General features: G+C 38.8%; 1 long non-coding RNA gene across 4 annotated transcripts in view; it reads left to right on the forward strand.

The window, feature by feature from the left end:
• Window positions 1-2,835: 2,835 nt before the first annotated feature.
• Window positions 2,836-18,398, forward strand: part of LOC139036289 (uncharacterized) — a 61,723-nt gene continuing 46,160 nt past the window's right edge. For all 4 annotated transcript variants that reach the window (XR_011489005.1, XR_011489004.1, XR_011489003.1 and 1 more), the window contains exons 1-2: window positions 2,836-2,922; window positions 12,956-13,058. This is a non-coding gene — a long non-coding RNA (uncharacterized lncRNA). The remainder of the gene's footprint in view (window positions 2,923-12,955; window positions 13,059-18,398) is intronic.

The following is an 18,398-nucleotide window of genomic DNA, read 5'->3' on the forward strand; positions in this document are numbered from 1 at the left end:
TGTTGTGTTGTCTAAATTAAGCAACATATATTTCTTGTAAATAAGGTTTTAAGTCCATTGCAATGGCTAAATTAGAAAAACCTATATATTTTAAATTATCTGTGAAACGTTTAAAAAATATATTTCAATTTCTGTGGGAAATGTGGAAAAGCTCATTCTTAACATTAAGAAAATTGAAGTTTCTTTTCATGGAAATAAAAGCAACAATTCTTCCGTAATCTGCATCTGACAAATACATGTGGCTTAAGATGAAAATTTTCTGTCAGAGGAACAAAAAAAAAAAAACACCACCCAAATTCAGTTTTTAACCAATAGAGAACAGGGGCAAATATATAAAAGTCTTGTAATCTCAGCCAGTAGAATTACAATTTTGCGAAAATTGTCTTCTCTAGGTTTTACTTTTAATATACATTTCAAAATTACTCGAAAATCCTTTATGGACGAAAAAAATACTACACATCAGCTTTTAAACTCCTCGTCTTAACGTTTCATTACGTGGTTTTCTAAAAGTGTAATTTTTTGGAAAGTCAAGAATTATAATCTAGTGTTCAACATTCAAACCCCCCAGTCCCGCTTCCTTCCAGCCAATCAGGGGGTAACAAGTTCGGTGTTTTGGGAGCTCCGTTAGACACCATTTGAAAAACATCACATTGCGCTCTCCTATTCTCTTCGGGGAAAGATTCTAAGTGAGGGCGGGTCCCCCAATCTTTACAGAAATAAGAACTCAATCAATCGTTACATCAATTCCAGGGGCGGGGTGGCGGGGGTAGGTAAACTTTAGGCAGGCAGTCCTAAGAAGTGTGTGACTGAAAGCGTTATTCCTCTTTTTCGAACAATTGAATAGCTGCTGCAAAAATCAACTCCAGTATATTCGCAACCCAGAGTCGCGCGCCCCATACGCAATACATCACACCAGGAAAGGGTTAATCTAGGGTGCCTTCAGCGCAGAAAAGGATTTAAGATCCAGTACATTTTTAATGAGGAATTTTACAAAGGCCATTATCTACCTATAAAGTATTAAAGTTAAAGCCGTCACTGGCTCAAATCATTCAAGTGCAGTCGAGCAAAAACTGGTAGAAACTACGAGGAGGAAAAAAAAATCACTAAAGGGAAAGGCAAATAACAGCTCTTTCCCCTCCGCCTCGAAGTCAAGAGCGCTCCCAAGAAAAGGTGGGGATTGCAAAATTACCGTTAAGTTCTCCGGGGAAAGACTTTTCGAGAGGAAAACATCAACACAGTTTCAAAGATTGCCTTTTTTTCCTTGCGACATGTTTCAAAGGCTGGAGAAGGAAAAAGTCTTCTAAGAAAAGTGCGGCTCGGACAAGGAAATCGCAAGGTCGAAGCCCCATCTTTCATCTCACCCAAGAACACTCCCCCCGCCCCCCCAGCCCACCAAGAAAGGACGACACCGTGAGAGCAAACGACCAAAATCCCGAGCAAAAAGCGAAAGTCCAGCATCTTTCCTAGGAGCCCGCTAAAACCTCAAAAGCCTGCCCCCGCCCCATCTTGCCCAAATTGGAAAAGCCAGGCGCGGGTCAGTGCTACTCCTGCCGGGACCCAGGGGCGCGGAGCCGGAGGGCGGCGTGGACAGACTCACAGCGTGAGGGCATCTCCCGCTTTGGCGTCAGAGACGACAATACACACGGCTGGGTCCCGCGGGGAGGACTGTCCGCGTGTCTGACCGGAGGCACCCGCTACGCCGGGTCCTCAATTTTCCGCCGACCTCAAGTTTCTTGTCACGGGAAGACGGCCGCCGCGGGCCGGGGAAACTGCGATAAAAGACGGCTCGGTTCGCCCACGGCGGGGGAGGGGGCGCCCGTCCCCCGCCTCCTGTCAAGGAGCCGCGGCCAGCAGAGCCCCCAGCGCGCCCCGGCCCCGGCCCCGGGCGGGGGGTCCCGCTGACAGATCCGCTGGGCGGCGGCCGCTGAGCCGCAGCGCGTCCGCGTCCCGCTCAAACTGCAGCTCCCCTCCCCCCACGCCCGCGACTCTCCGCGCTCCCGCCACATCCCGCCCGCCACCGCCCACTCAGACAACCCAATTACCCCCCAACCCTATCTCCTTGCACTTTTTTTTTTTTGCGATTAAAATGAAGGCGGACCCACTGCCCCACTCCCTGCACCCCCCACCGCCTGCCGGTCCCACCACTGCCACCTCCCGAGTCCCGCTCTGCTACTTCTTCAGGCTCTTACCCGCTGCGCCAACCCTGACGAGGCTCCGCCAAGTGCCCTTTGCTCTAAATAAATTTTTGGGATTTTTTTAGTGATTTTTCGGCCAAGTCCTAGAGGCGCTATAGTCTCGGACAGGTTACCCCGTCTCTCCCGCTAGATTGATGAGATCAGGCATCACTCGAAAATGGCGCCGAAAGCGCTGAGGCTCCTCATTCAAATTCGTTAGAGCCAACCCCGCCGCCCCGGGGCATGCCGGGAACGCGGGCTGCCTCCACAGCTGTCAATACCGCCTCCTAACCCCCACTACGCTAGCTTTCCCGACACTTCTGCTCATGCGCAAACTCCTACTCCAACCCCTCGCCTGAACATGCGCAGAATCCTCGCGTGGTCGCCGCTCTCCCTTCGCTTACTCAGCCGCGGTAGTCCTACCTCTTTTCCTGCGCGTGCGTGCAGCTCCTGGGCTCAGCCGCGGGGCTGGAGGGGCCGTGGAGACTCTGGGCCCGAGGGTCCATAGGTGACATTATCAGTCGATAGGCATTTATTCTACTGTTTGAGGAAAACAAACAGGGGTGCAGCTTAGGTGAAAAGAGAAACAGCTTATTGCCACTGTCTGAACTAACAACGGAATGTGTCTGGGAGCGTGTGTATGGATACACGTGTACTTTAGAGCAGCCCCGCCTGTGTGCAGAGCTCTTACTCTAAGTCAACGCTTCACGGGAGCTATCGCACTTAAGCCTCAAAACAACTTTATGAGGTAGGTACTGCTATTATTCTCCGTTTGCAGACCAGGAAACCAAGGCCCAAAGAGTTTTAAGTAATTTCCCTAAGGTAGCACAGGTAGCAAGCACGTGAACGAGTCCGCATCTGTCAGATTCTGGAGGACGGGTCATTCTCTACTTTGCTGTGCAACTTTTGATCAGTCTCTCACTGTCTTCTCGTTCTTAAACATTCTGCCGGGGTTTGGAGAGGTGAATGGGTTATGGGCAGTTTTGGGGATCACTTAGGGGGATTAAAAAAAATGACTGGTAAGGGAGCTTAATCTAGCAAAGATGGGTTTCTATTGTGCCACGCATTGGTAAAGTAATAACAACTAGATACATTGTATTGACTGTACTCTGGGCTGCCATGGTGCTAACCAAACGCTTTACGGAATGATGTTTATTGCCCACAACAGCTCTGTGAAGTAGGCGTTATCTTTATTTTACACAAGAGGATACCTGAGACTCAGATTAAGAAACTCGCCCCAAAGTCTTAAAACTACTAAATAGAAGCACAAGACCTAGGCAGATCTATTCAGTGTCAAAAAAAACTGGGCACTGTGATAGGACGGTAAATGATGATAAGCTATCAATATTGAATGCCTTCTTTAAAACCTTTTAAAACTCTTCATTTGCTTGAGAGAATTATTTCACCTGTTGCCAGGCTAGTTAAGATTAAAAAAAATTCGCCTCCAGCTAATAAAAAAAAAAAGTTAAAAAAAAGATTACAAAAAAAAAAGACTGCCTTTGATCTTAAATGATTACATTTTAAGATTATTTTAAAACTGGTTGCTTTTTTCCTGATCCCAAGTTATTATGAATTCTCTGAAGAATCCAACAGTTAAATATCTGGGGCATTGTTACACTTTTTTCTAGTTTTTATTGTAAAACAGCTTGTGATGAATCATAACTGTTGGAGTATACAGACAGACATCATTGCGAGAGTTAAATGAGACTAGTGTGAAAATGCCTCAAGTCCTAAGAAGGAAGGAAATGGGAGAAGGTAGCGTGGTTTGCGTTGCTGCTTCTGCTGCTGCTAAGTCGCTTCAGTGTTGCTGCTTCTGCTGCTGCTAAGTCGCTTCAGTCGTGTCCGACTCTCTGCGACCCCATAGAGGGCAGCCCACCAGGCTCCCCCGTCCCTGGGATTCTCCAGGCAAGAACACTGCAGTGGGTTGCCATTTCCTTCTTCAATGGTTTGTGTTACTGAGGTACAATCAGAAGAGAAATGGATTTTAATAATTTGATAATTTGACATCATCAAGTAGTATCAGCAAGTAAGTATGTGACTTACATCTCTATGGTACTTTTTGTGCACTGGTTAAGTGAATAAACTCTGGAACCAAACTGCTTGGGTTGGAGCTCATCTGTTATTTACTAGCTTTGTGACCCTACAAGAGTTACTTTTTTTTCAGTTTGATCTTTTGTAACATGATTAATGTTAGTACTTCATCCAGTTGTTTTAAGGATGTGAATGAGCTAATATATTAAAGATATCTGAACAGTGCATGGTATGTTAGTAAATGTTAGCTATTCTTGTGGGTCAGTCATTAACACTAATCTTTGAAGATGGTTTCTTTAGAGGTTTTTTAAAGACCAGATTACAGTTAGGGCCATTAAGAATTAGCATTTGTGTTCAAGAGCCTCTTAAAATGATAAATCACAGGCAAATTATTTTTGCCAAATGGAGTGATAATTTCTGTCAGATGAATAAAGATGTTAATTTTGTTTGCCATTTCATAAGAGTAACCTATGAAAATGGGTAGTTTTACTGCTCTAATTATTAAAGGGAGAAAAGGGGAAAACTCAGGCCACTCAAAAGTATAAAAACCATCCAAATTTCTATCATCTAGAGATGAACACATATTGTTTGTAATTTAACAATATACCTGTGGAGAGAATCAGTTAGCTGCAGTCTTGATAAGTGGTATATTTGGCAGAACTTATTTGCAAGACTGTATTAGAATATCATGAATTAGTAAAATTTTTATCCAGTCCATTCACTTGTAAGATTTATTCTGTCAGAATTCCAAAGTGCTGATATTAATAAATAATAACATTTATTGAGTACATACTAGGTACTGTATGTCAGCTAAGCATGTATATCCATTTTTTCCATGAATCTTCATAATAACTCCTGAGGTAGGTGTAATTACTGTCTCCATTTTGCACAGACTAAAGTTTATATAGAGGTCACTTTTAGAATTAAGTCCTGTTTGTTTCAGATCCTATTTAACAAAAAAGGATTTTAAAATCCTTCATTAAAGTGTCTTGATTCACTAACATGGGAGAAAACAAAGTCAAGTTACCCGGTTCTTATGCCTGAACAAAAAAACCCAACTGGAAAAAAAAATGGTTTTGAAAATGAAGAATTTTGTATTTGACCACAAGGGGGTGCAAATTCCCGAACTGAACTTGAAAGCAAAGGAAAAAAAAGCACTTTTACTTCAGATCTTCAGATTCACAGGTAAAAAAACTAGTAAAAACACCTTCCTTGAACTTTAATACTTCACACAGTGATACACTTGATGAGAAGAAAGAACTCAATTATTTAGGGACTCAATTGGGGCAGAAGTTTTCAGCTTTCTTTCATCTTCAATAACAGTGAAGAGTTAGTCACCCTACTCCCACCCCTTTTCACCCACCTAAGTTTGTTTCTCTGCATACTCTTTTTGACTTGTCATAAGAGTAAAACTGAAGTCATAATTTAAAATTTGAGGTTTTACTTTGGAAACTGCCATGCAATCACCGGCAAATGAATGGTAAATATGGGTAGTGTGGGGAGCAGAGGTCTTGTAATTTCGATGCCTTTTTTTCCCCTCCTGCAGTTTCTTAAGAGTAAGCTGCAACTAATGGAATGTTGGCTTCAACATATTAGCTTATTTAGATAAACTGTGAAAGTTACAGGTCTGTTCATCTTTTAAGGAAGAATGAAGCCTCTTAAGAAAACACTGTGAACAGTAACCTGAAAACTCAGTATACACTGGTGAATGTTTTAAAAACAGTTTGCATAGATGCAAATTGCACAGATGTAAAAGCTACATAAATAGCTTTTATTTTCCTGTTGGTCTTGTTTTTCTGAGGTGGACTTAATTTTTTTTAAAAAACTTGTTTTACTTGGAAATAGTTTCAAATTTACAAAAAGTTGCAAAAATAGAAATAGTTCAGAGAACACTGGTATCATTTACTTGCTCTTTTGCAAATATATATGTTTCTTTATATGCAATTTTTTTCTGAACCATTTGAGGTTAAGTTACATACATCTTGGCTCTTGATCCTTAAATACTTGTGTGTATTTCCTATCAACTTCATAAATTTACATTGAAAAAATACTTCAATCTACCATTGATATAGGCGTTTTGTAGGTTGGTCCTTGTAGCACTTCCCTCTTCAATATAGGAGCCAGTCTGGGGTCAGGTACTACATTTAGTGGGTCTTGATTCTAGCTTCTTTTACTGGAACACTTTCACAGCCTTTCTTTATCTTTTATGACTTTGGCATTCTTAAAGAATATAGTTTCTCCCTCCACCCTCCTTTTAGAGAGAACATTCCTTATTTTGTTTTTGTCTGATGCATCCTCATTAAGTTAAATTGAGGTTTTGCATTCTTAACTAGACGATGGCACAGGTGAGTGATATTGTGTCCTTCTGAGTACCACTTCTGGAAGCATGTGATAGCTGTATGTCTCTCACTGATGATGTTCATTTTGATTATCTGGTCTTTATGTGGCCAGAATTTTCCAATGTATGGTTAACTGGGTTTTTTTTTTTTTTTTCCTTCCTGGCAAATAAGCAATCTGTGGGGAAATACCTAAAGATACATCCTACTCATCAAAGTTCCCATTTAAATTTAGGATATGTTACTGCCAATACAGTTTTACAATGATGGTTGTAACATGATTCAACAAATCTATTAAGTCCTTTGATATTGACCAGTCAGTCCACAGCATTCTACTGCAAACAGAGGGCCCTTTCTTCTCCTCTGTTTATTTATCTGCAATTAACTTATGAATTCCTGTGTTTTTCCACTTCTGTATTTTGTTTACTTGTGTTCTATCTATATTTGTATGTGTATATTTTGTATATTTTTTTCTGAACCATTTCAAGGTAAGTTACACACATCATGACCTTTCACCTCTATTTTAAAGCCTGTATTTGATTAGTTTGGGTGTTTGAATTGTCCTAGATTCAGCTAGTGGGAGCACCTTTAATCTGGGTCCTATACCTTTGTGATGTGCCTACATCATTTTCTGGGAATACTTACTTGCTTTCTGGTATAGTAAGATGTTTCAAGTCTAGCTCCTGCCCTAGCCCTGGAGTTAGCTTTTTCTTTAAAGAACACTGTTTCCTCTTAATGCAAATCGTATTAGAGACCAAGGTTAGATTCATTGCTGCTTCTTGGACCTTTTAGGAGACAGAGTTAGGAAATATATACTAATATATGTATCTGTTAATAACATGGGTTTAATTTTAAATTATCTTTGTTATAACTATAATTGAGAAGATATAGCAATTTATAAAGTTCTGAATAAAGTCAGATCACAATTCATATTAACAACTCATGCAATTTTCATGTTCCCTTAATAAATGTCTGTACGTATAGTTTTATAAGGTCACAATGTGAACTAGTTTTGTCTTTTTCCACTTAACATGTAAGAAGCATATGAGTTACTATGTTAGTTTTACAATCTCATTCTGAATTTCTCTGCTACATTATCATTTAGTAGATTCTACCATTCCTCTGTTGATGGATATCTAGGTTGTCTCTAATTTTTAGTTATTATAAATAATCTTGAAGTGAATATTTTTATGCTTTTCTAATTGACTTTCTTTTTTATTTATTAGATGATTTCTCAGAAGGGAGGATACTGGTTCTCAAAAGGAGCTATGTTTTGATGAGTTTGATATGTAGTGGCACACAGATTAGTCAAACGTGTGAACAGGATATATAGAGATGAGAAATATGTAATCCCTGTTAGCAAGGAGATGAAAATCCAATAGAGGAAAGATACATTCTTTAAAATTATAATTTGAAGTATACAAGAAGAACATTTTACCCAGGTTAGGAATAGGTGGCTCAGGAAAGCTTTCTAGGAGGTGGTGATAGAGCTGTGTCTTGAAGGGTATCTTCTTGGTGAAGACTTAAACGATTGGAATTGTCCCGGTGTAAGAGAGAGAGCAGAAATAGGCCTTTCAAAGCATTTTGAGCAGAATCATTGGAATGTTAAGAAAACAAGAGTCAGAAGGAACCTGGCAAGGTCAAGAAGATTCAGGTAGTTTGTGTGATTTGTGGTCTAGACGCCTTTGGAGGAGTTGGGAAATTAGCCTGATCAAGTGGATAGAGGTTTAACCATGAAGGGCCTTACATGTCACTTTTATATTGATGCAATTGAAAAATCTGAAACCAATGAGTAATATCAGATTTATATTTTAGAGATTCACTTTAACAAGGGTACTGGAGAACAGATTAGAAAGTATAAGAGCAGTGATAGAAAGTCCTGCAGAGGCTATGGTATCAATAGTATCCAGGCAAGAGATAAAAAATACTTGGAGCGCAGATTAGAAATGATGGTGAAATGAAGTATAAACAAAATTGAATTTACTTCTTCAGTTTTAATGTGTAACTATTTACAGGTGACTGTTTAGCATCTACTCTGTGTTATGTGGAGAAGGAAATGGCTTCCTTGGTGGCTCAGTCAGTAAAGATTCCACCTGCAGTGCAGGAGACCCGGGTTTGATCCCTGGGTCATGAAGATCCCTCAGAGAAGGGAATGACCACCCACTCCAGTGTTCTTGCCTGCAGAATCCCATGAACAGAGGAGCCCGGTGGGCAAGAGTCCATGGGGTCACAACGAGTTGGACACGACTGAGCGACTTAACACTGTTATGTATTGTTTAAGGTCCTGAGCATCTAGGGGTGAGAAAAACAGCCACAGTTCCTCTCTCTGTGGTGTAGTCTACTAAGAGAAATGAGGATTAAGTTAATAATCATACAAATTACCATTGTGATAAGTACAGGATGCTATGAAAGCATACACAATGGGGACTTACCACTGGAGATTTAAATAAGGCTTTTCTAAGGCCTTTCTAAGGGCGGTGGGGTGGTTCCCTAGTGACTCAGATGGTTAAGAATCTGCCTGCAATGCAGGAGACTGGGGTTCGATCCCTGGGTCAGGAAGATCCCCTGGAGAGGGGAATGGCAACCCACTCCAGTATTCTTGCCTGGAGAATTCCACGGACAGAGAAGCCTGGTGGGCTACAGTCCATGGGGTTGCAAAGAGTCAGACACAACTGAGCAATTAACACTTTCCAAGGAGGGACAGTTAAACTGAGACTTAGGAATTAGGTAGGTCAAAAAGATAGAAGGCCACTCTAGGCAAGAGAGGAGCACATGTTCATGTCCTGTGCCAAAGGACCAGTAAATTCAGTGCCCATACGGTTAAAGCAGAGTAAGCTAGGATGGAGAAAGTTGAAGCTAAGACTAAAGAGGTTTAGGAGTCTTTGTATATGGAGAAGAAAGAGAAGGAAGCATGTAGTAGGACTCCTTGGTTTCTGGTGTACCATTTCCTGAGACAGGGAAACACAGAACAGGTTTGATGGATTTTGATGTGAAATGTTGATTTTTATATGCCTTTGGGTTAAGTACAATCCTCCCATCCTCTGGAGAGATAACTGGATATTAGGATTGGTGTTTTGATTTGGAAGTCTGGAACTTTAGGGGAAGTTCTGGTGTGCGCTGTTATCTATAGATTTACTAGAATTTTATCTATTTAATACAACTTGACTAATTGTAGTTGTAGACGTTGGTTTAAACTGTGGGATTGAATGAGATCACTGCAGGAGGTATGTAGAATGATTAAGGTTCAACACAGAATCTTGGAGAACATTGTTAGCTACACAAAAAAATGTATATACACGGGATAAATTTTGCTATAAATGGTAAAGACACATGACAAATCAAAAAATATTTTTTAACATATAAAGCAGATAAAGGGTTAATAAGAGGTCTATAAGATTTGTTAACTTCTGTTTTTCTTATAGACCTCTTATTAACCCTTTAACAAATACACAGCGAAAGAAGAAAAACAAATACAGGTTTTTCTTGTTTTTCTTTTTTAAATAAGTTCTTGGAGAGGTTTTGTTTATTAATCCAACTTTAAGTACTTAAGGAAAGCATAAGTTATAGAAGTTATAAAATTCTAAAAGCTAAATATTTAAGAGACCTTTAAAAGCCTCCTTGAAAGTGATTGCTGGTAAAATTTACAAAGACTAACCAGAGCTTCAAGTTGAATTTAAAAGTCAAGGAAGAACTAAGTTTTTTAGTTCATAACTTTGATAAGAATTTAAATGACCTCTGAATATTCTTTTCAGTGCACAAAAGCCATTTAAAAAAACCCCTCACATTGATGGTATGAGTTAGGAAAGGCTGGTGGCAATGTAAGTTAAAGCAGGCCTTTTGAAAAGTAATTTAGCAATAATAAAAAGGGTGATAGAAATATTCATCTTTTCTGCCAGAAATTCCAATTTCAGGAATCTAGTCTAGATGAAATAAATCTGAACCACGGGAAAAGATCTATACAGGAAAGATGCCCAGAATATTAAATACAGTACTAAGTAGCAGAAAGGGGGGACTGGGTTGGAATGTCCAATAGTAGTAAGATTATTAAGTAAATTGTGGAAAACTCACTGGATTTACTATTAGCAGCATCACAAAATGATGCATACCAACTGGAAAACTGTTTATAAGAGCAAGATGTAGAGGTATAATTAGGATGATTAGGACTACTTTTAAAAAATACATAGAGGGGAAATACAAAACTTTCAACCCATATCAAGGTTTTCTGATCAAAGCTAAAAATATACACATTAAAAAGCCAGTCTAAAATTTGGCATTGTTGATACTATCAAACGATCCTTCTGTGGAATATGGATATTCCATGAGCTAGTCTAGTGATTCTTAAACGTTCAGAATTTGTTGATAATTGCAGGCCCCCCTGTCTCTGGAATTGTGTGCACATGTGAACTGTTTGCATGTAATTTTATTAGGGTTAGATAATGGTCGGTGGAGTTCCTGAAGATAAGCAGAGGAAAATGGTTCATTTATATGGTTGGCAGGATAGTGGTTCTCCAAAAGAAGTTCACATCTTAATCCCTAGAATCTGTGAATATGTTATTATGTGGCAAGGGGTATTCAAGTTGCAGACAGAATTAAGGTTGCTACTCATATGACCTAAAAATAGATTATCCTGAATGATCCGAGTAGACCCAATATAATTTCACAGTTTTTCCAGATGTGGAAGAGGGAAGCAGTATAGTCAGTGTCAGGGTGTTGAGATGGGAGAAAGACTCAACCAGCCATTGCTGGCTTTGAAGATAGAAGTAGGCTGCAAGCCAAGAGATGAAGGCAACCTTTAGAAGCTGGAAAAGCCAAGAAAACAGATTCTTCCTTAGAGGCTCCAGAAAGGCTCCAAGTTCTTCCTTAGAGGCTCTGTCTACACCTTGATTTTAGCCCATTGAGACCCATTTGGGACTTCTGACTTCTGGAACTGTAAAATAATACATTTCTGTTGTTTTAAGCCACTAAATTTATGGTAATTGTTAAAGCGGCAGTAGGAAAATATTGAATAATATATGTAAACAGTGACTTTACGTATGTGTTGATATGTGGCTGTGGTAGTGAATATGCATACATAGAGATGTAATTCCTGGTTTTGAGAATTTCATAACAGCCTAGACTCTGTCTTTGTTCTGTGTCTTCAGCACAGTTCTGCTTACTCACTCAGTTGTGTCCAATTCTTTGCAAACCCATGGATTGTAGCCCGCCAGGCTTCTCTGTCCATGGATTTTTTCAGGCAGGAATACTGGAGTGGGTTGCTATTTCCAACTCTAGGGGATCTTCCTGACCCAGGGATCGAACCCAGGTCTCTTGTATCTCCTAATAAAGATTTAATGGGAATGAATGGTACTTAGCACCAGTTATTCTGCCACCTGAACAAATTTGAGAATTACCTTTTTTTTACTGTCTTATTATGTTCTGTGTGTTCTTATAATCTGTAAATTAAAATGGTAAGAATATAAAATGTTAAATATTTGTTCTATATTGATTGTTAAAAGCTGTTTTTTAAAATTTACTTTTTAACCTTTTATTTTGTATTGAGGTATAGCCAATTAACAGTGCTGTGATAGTTCAGGTGAGCAGTGAAGGGACTCAGCCATACACGATCCATCCTTCCCCAAACTCCCCTCCCATCCAGGCTGCCATAAACACAGCAGAGTTGAGTCGAGTTCCCTGTGCTATACAGTGGGTTGTCATTGGTCATCCATTTGAAATATAGTAGTGTGCACATGTCCATCCTGGAGGCTGTTTTCTAATTGAAATAAATTGATGTTTTTTGATTATCTTTTATGGAAAAAGTGTTCTGTTTTAAGACTGTTTTGTACTTGATTATCATATATTTAAAACATTGTGCTGAAAATACCTATGCTTAGGATTTTTCCCCTAAAAAAATGTTAGGAATATTATAACTAGTAAACTAGAAGAATTATAATAAGGCAAAAAGAATTCAGGTTTATTGTATAGCACGTGGAACTCGGCTCAGTGTTATGTGGCAGCCTGGATGGGGGGCAGTGGGGGAGAATGGATACATGCATCTGTAGGGCTGAGTCCCTTCACTGTTCACTCGAAACTGTCACAGTGTCGTTAACTGGCTGTACTTCAATACAAAATAAAAAGTTCATAAAAAAAGAAAAAAGAATAAGACTTAAGAGTAATGGCTGGTTTGAAGGTGTTTCTTATCTGTTGTCATATATCTATCCATGGCTATTTAGTTTCTACTATGAGCTTTTAATTTTTCAAGTTTAATATTTACCTGGAAATTTTAAATTAAGCCTTTAGTCAGATGAGTGTATATATATTTGTATATACACATATATTGATAAAAATATTGTATACGTTGGTAAAAATATCAAATCTAGGTAATTTTTTGTGCTTTGTTTAACGAATTCATTGAAAGTACTCTTTGTCTTTTTTTAGGTCTGTGAAGTGTCAGACCTCAAGATGGACAACAGCTGTTTCATTAGATACAGCATCTAGTTCTCCAGTCATAAACCTGTACAACATTCACTGAAATTTGTTGGTAATGTGATGAGTTCTTCCCACATATTCACCCATTTACATTCCCTTTTTAAAGTACAAGTGTGTCTTTTATTTCAGATATTGATAATATCTTTGTTCTGTGAAGTAACTTTGATAGTCTTTCCTCGTAACTAAATTGATAAAACAATGATACAATCCTCCTCAGAAGGAACTTAAATGGTTCATAAGTATATGCTTTAGTTAATTAGGTATCAGTTTATAAGTACTTTATTATACATAAATATTTTGGGAGGACCCTTTAAAAGTCATCAAAGGCAAAAAAAAAAAAAAAAAGAAACTACTTTTCGAGTAGCTTCTTTTAGAGTAGTTTGTTTTTATGGTATATCCATGTTAGTTATATGGGAGAAAATTTACACATGGATCAGGAGATATACTTCTGTTTGGGGAAATTTGCTTTGCATGGTTTTGAGCACTAGTTTCTGAAAGTGGCTTAGGACAGATGCATACATATTTTCGACTCTGATTCTGTTAGGATTTTTCCCTACATGAGAAATTGTTTTGCTTCTGTATTCTTGGCCACAGATTGTAGGACTGAATTAAAATTCATTTACAGTTATTAATGGTAATAGTTACTAAAGAAGTATGAATTACCCTGCTCCCAACCCATTACAATAAGGATACTTGGAAAGGGATAAACCCATTTGTTTCAGTTATCTACCTTCTAAATAATTAGTGTGAAAGTGTTGACCTTAGATGATATATTAAATATAGTGTTCTGAAATATTGTTTTAAAATAATTTAAATTTTCTTAGTAAAGGAAAGTTAGCCTATTCATGTTTGGAATCATAGAATTTATTAGTTAAAGCACACCTGTTTGTAATTGCCCCCTGGAGCTGCTGAGAACAAATTCATTCCCATCTATATGTGATAACCCTTTAAGTATGACCATTAGTATTTTCAACCATGAGGACAACTGAACCTCTACTCTCCAAATATCCATAGTTTCTTTAGTGGCTTATGATTTTAAACACTTCATACTCTTGGTTCCCTTTTCTGGTTATTCTCCAGTTTAACAGAGCCCATCTCAAAAAGTGACACCCCAAATGGTAGATCATGTACCATATATGGCCTGAAATACACAGGCGTCGGTTAACTTTTTGTCTAGCCATTAAAATGTGTGTATTTAAGGAACAATTTAAATAATATAAAAGACTGGTAAATAATAAAAATGGATATATTCTTGACTGTGTCAAAGGAAAATTGAAGAGATTTCATAATAAACAAACTTCACATTGAGTGAAGTGGTAAAAAAAAACTGTACGGGACACAGGAGATGTGGGTTCGATCCCTGGGTCAGGAAGATCCCCTGGAGGAGGAAACAGCCACCCACTTCAGTGTTCTTGTCTGGAAAGTCCCATGGACAGAGGGACCTGGTGGGCTACAGTCCACGGGGTTGCAAAGTGTCAGACACGACTGAGTAGGAACACACGATAAACAAACTTTACGATGAGTAAAAAACATTTAATGGCTTTCTCAGAGGCTTTCTTGACTTAGAAAGAACCTTTTCTTAGAAGGTGAGGAGGAAAAGAATCTACTGACATTCATTTCTTACTCATTTCTAGTAAACAGAAGTCAAATTGGAACTCTCTGGGCTCTAGGAGATATGACTTGAGGCCATGTGACCAGTTCGGCTTCATGCTACATTTCTATTATTAATATGTAAAAAATTATTTCTTATAGAAGAAATACATAGGGAAATAAGGAGAATAAAATACCTCACGTTCTCTTTTGGCAAAGAAATGCTTATGTGTTTTAAACAAATTAACTTTTTAAGGCAGCTCTGAAGAAGTAATTTATTTTAAATAGGTGAACAGTTTATAGCTCTTATGGGAACACTTTTCCCTTACTTTTCTTCATCGTAGGATTAGGCCCTATGTTTTTAATTTAAGTCCTTTAATTTTTGCTGTTAACATTTAATTTACTTGATGACCCCATACTGTTAACTTTTGACCCAGTGAACTTAGATGGTATATGTAGACCACATAGCTAATTTTAAAGAAACCCTTAAAGAAAAATAATGTTTGAAGTGAAACAGAAGATTAAATTCAATTCATTGTTCATGTAGAGAGGCAGCACACATATACTTAACCAAAGAATTTTTTTTCCCTTTTGGAGAATGTACTTTTATAAACACGGGGTTTTTACAATTAGATGTTTATGCTGTTGGCAAAACAACCCAAAACTGGTGTGACTTAACTGCAGTACTTCTAATAAACTGCAAAACCACTGATAGAGTATAGTAGATAGGAAACCTTTTCCTGACAAGAAATTCTTATAGCATGTAGCTAAATCTAATGGTCCTTACACTATCTCTACTTACACTCAGTTTCCTTTCCTATTATATAAAATTGAGATTCCCAAAGTTTAATCCTTAGATGTGAAAAATGTTAGCACATATCAGTTTCAGTTCAGTTACTCAAGTTGTGTTTGACTCCTTGCGACCCCATGGACTGCAGCACACCAGGCCTCCCTGTCCATCACCAATTCCCAGAGCTTGCTCAAACTCATGTCCATCGAGTCGGTGATGCCATCCAACCATCTCACCCTCTGTTGTCCCCTTCTCCTCCTGCCTTCAATCTTTCCCAGCATCACGGTCTTTTCAAATGAGCTAGTTCTTCACATCAGGTGGCCAAAGAATTGGAGCTTTAGCTTCAGCATCAGTCCTTCCAGTGAATATTCAGGACTGATTGCTTTTAGGATGTACTGGTTGGATCTCTTTGCAGTCCAAGGGACTCTCAAGAGTCTTCCCCAACACCACAGTTCAAAAGCATCAATTCTTTGGCACTCAGCTTTCTTTATAGTCCAACTCTCACATCCATACATGACTACTGGAAAAACCATAGCTTTGATTGGATGGACCTTTGTCGGCAAAGTAATGTCTCTCCTTTTCAATATGCTGTCTAGGTTGGTCATAGCTTTTCTTCCAAGGAGCAAGTGTCTTTTAATTTCATGGCTGCAGTTACCATCTGCAGTGATTTTGGAGCCCAAAAAAATAAAGTCTCTCACTGTTTCCGTTATTTCCCCATCTGTTTGCCATGAAGTGATGGGACTGGATGCCATGATCTTAGTTTCCTGAATGTTGAGTTTTAAGCCTGCTTTTTCACTCTCCTCTTTCACTTTCATCAAGAGGCTCTTTAGTTCTTCTTTGCTTTAGTTGTTAATTATAATAAAGTTCAAGGCTTCTTCTAAATTACTTGATGTAAAGATACTTTATGTATAACTTTTATTTGCCCTTAAAAGTGGATCTGCAAACTTACTTTTGAACATTTCTTCCCTAATTATAAAATAGTATGTGAGTCCTGTCATTTATTGAACTGTGTAAAATGCAGCTTAATCATTACTATAGATAATTTCAAATATGTCACATTTACTTTATTCAAAAATGAACAGAGAGTTAAGCAATAACTGCTGTGTGCTAACCACCATTAGGTACAGGGGTATTAACAAGGCTTGTAGTATCTGGAAGTAGTGCAAGCTATATATGTTTCTATATAAACATTCATAGGGCTTCCCTGATGACTCAGTGGTAAAGAATCTGCCTGCCAATGTAGGAGACCTGGATTTGATTCTTGGGTTGGGAAGATCCCCTGGAGAAAGAAATGGCAACCTACTCCAGTGTTCTTGCCTGGGAAATCCCATGGACAGAGGAGCCTGGCGGACTACAGTCCACGGGGTCGTAAAGAGTTGGATACGGCTTAGTGACTAAGTAACAACAGAAAACCTTCATGGTTTGCTAGTAAGAACATCATTGTTGTTTCACAGTGTAAATACTAGAGGGAGTGTTTGAAAATGTGCTTTTATTTTATTTTTTAAATAAATGGAAGTATTTTTGTGTAGTTTTATAGCCATGGGGGGAAATAATGAGATTTTGCCCTGGGATGTTACGCCTGGAATAGAGATAAGAGTCTTGAATGACTCCCTAGTCCCCAGTTTGGCTGTGCAGTACAGTTTTACTGGAATAGAGACAAATGGAGGAGGAATGGGGCGTCTATGTATGTATGTATGTATGTGTAAAAGTGTGAAATGGAAAACTAGGAAAGGTGGGGGGAATGAGAAACTCAGTGAAGCCATACTGAATATGGAAGATTAAGTGCCAGTGGGGTGTCCATGTGGAGAAGTTTATGAGGGAGCTCAGCATCTGTGTGTCTGAGGCTGAGGAGAAAGGCCTGGGCTGAAGGCAGATATCATTAAATAGGTGTTAGTTAAAATCTAACTAACAGTGGGGATGCCACTGCTCATAGAGATGGAATATATGGAGAGGAAATGAGAACCAGCATTAGTAAATGGGCAATTAGGAGGAGGAAGATAAAGAACCGATAAGAAATAACAGAGGAAGGGAAGGGAGCACCAACCGAGCTGTGCTTGAGAAGCCGATGGGAGAGAAGATTCAGAAGGAAAGAAGTCAGGAGGGTCAGACAGTAAACACGAGTGGAATAAATAGAAAAACATGATGGCAGTTTTGTTATTAGCATTGTTTGCCAGAATGTTTGCAGTGCACGTTCAGTTGTACTGATGGTAGCAGAATTCTGTTTGTGTTGAGTTGAAAAGTATATTGAAATTGAGAGGTTATATTAAATTTATATTATTCCAAGTCTCCTCAGCTCTCTTTCTTTTTTTTGGTCACGCCATGCAGCTTGAGGAATCTTAGTTCCCTGAGCAGCGATCAAACCCAGGGATCCAGCAGTGAAAGCGCTGAGTCCTAACCACTGGACTGCCACGTAATTTCCAAAACTTTTCATCTCTTATTCAAAACAGAATTAAAGAATGGTAGCTGTAGGGAGGAAGTTAAAAGATAGAGGAGATTCTACAGTGAAAAGAGTTTAACATAAAATGTGGGGGAGAGACAGCAGAAAGGAGAGATTAAAAAGAGAAGGGATTTTTTAAAAAAAGGAGGGATAAAGGTAAAGCAAGACCTTAAGAGATATTCAATACTGATACAGGATCAGCGGTGTAAGTAGAGGAACTGAGCTGGAAAAGAAAAGGAAGGATACTTCTTCCTCTGAGATTAGAGAGGAGGCGAAGATGGTTACATGTATAACTTAAATTGTGGGACTGAAATGGAGATTCATGGCTGATACTTTTGATTTTTTTTTTTTTCTGATAAAGGAAACATAAAAGATAAATGCATAGGTGAGTTTAAGTAAAAGTATAATACATGCTATAAGGAATGGGAGAGGGAGCAAGGTTATAAGCAGGAGAGATTGATGAGCCTGGGAATCTAGGCTGGATAGGAAATGACGTGAAGGTATGTGAAAGATTGTGGTTTGAAGGAAAATGGAATAGTTGAGAACTGAGGTTAAAATAAGGTAAGAAAGCAGGT

Source organism: Odocoileus virginianus, chromosome 8 (assembly GCF_023699985.2).
Source record: "Odocoileus virginianus isolate 20LAN1187 ecotype Illinois chromosome 8, Ovbor_1.2, whole genome shotgun sequence".
In the NCBI taxonomy this organism is placed as follows: domain Eukaryota; kingdom Metazoa; phylum Chordata; class Mammalia; order Artiodactyla; family Cervidae; genus Odocoileus; species Odocoileus virginianus.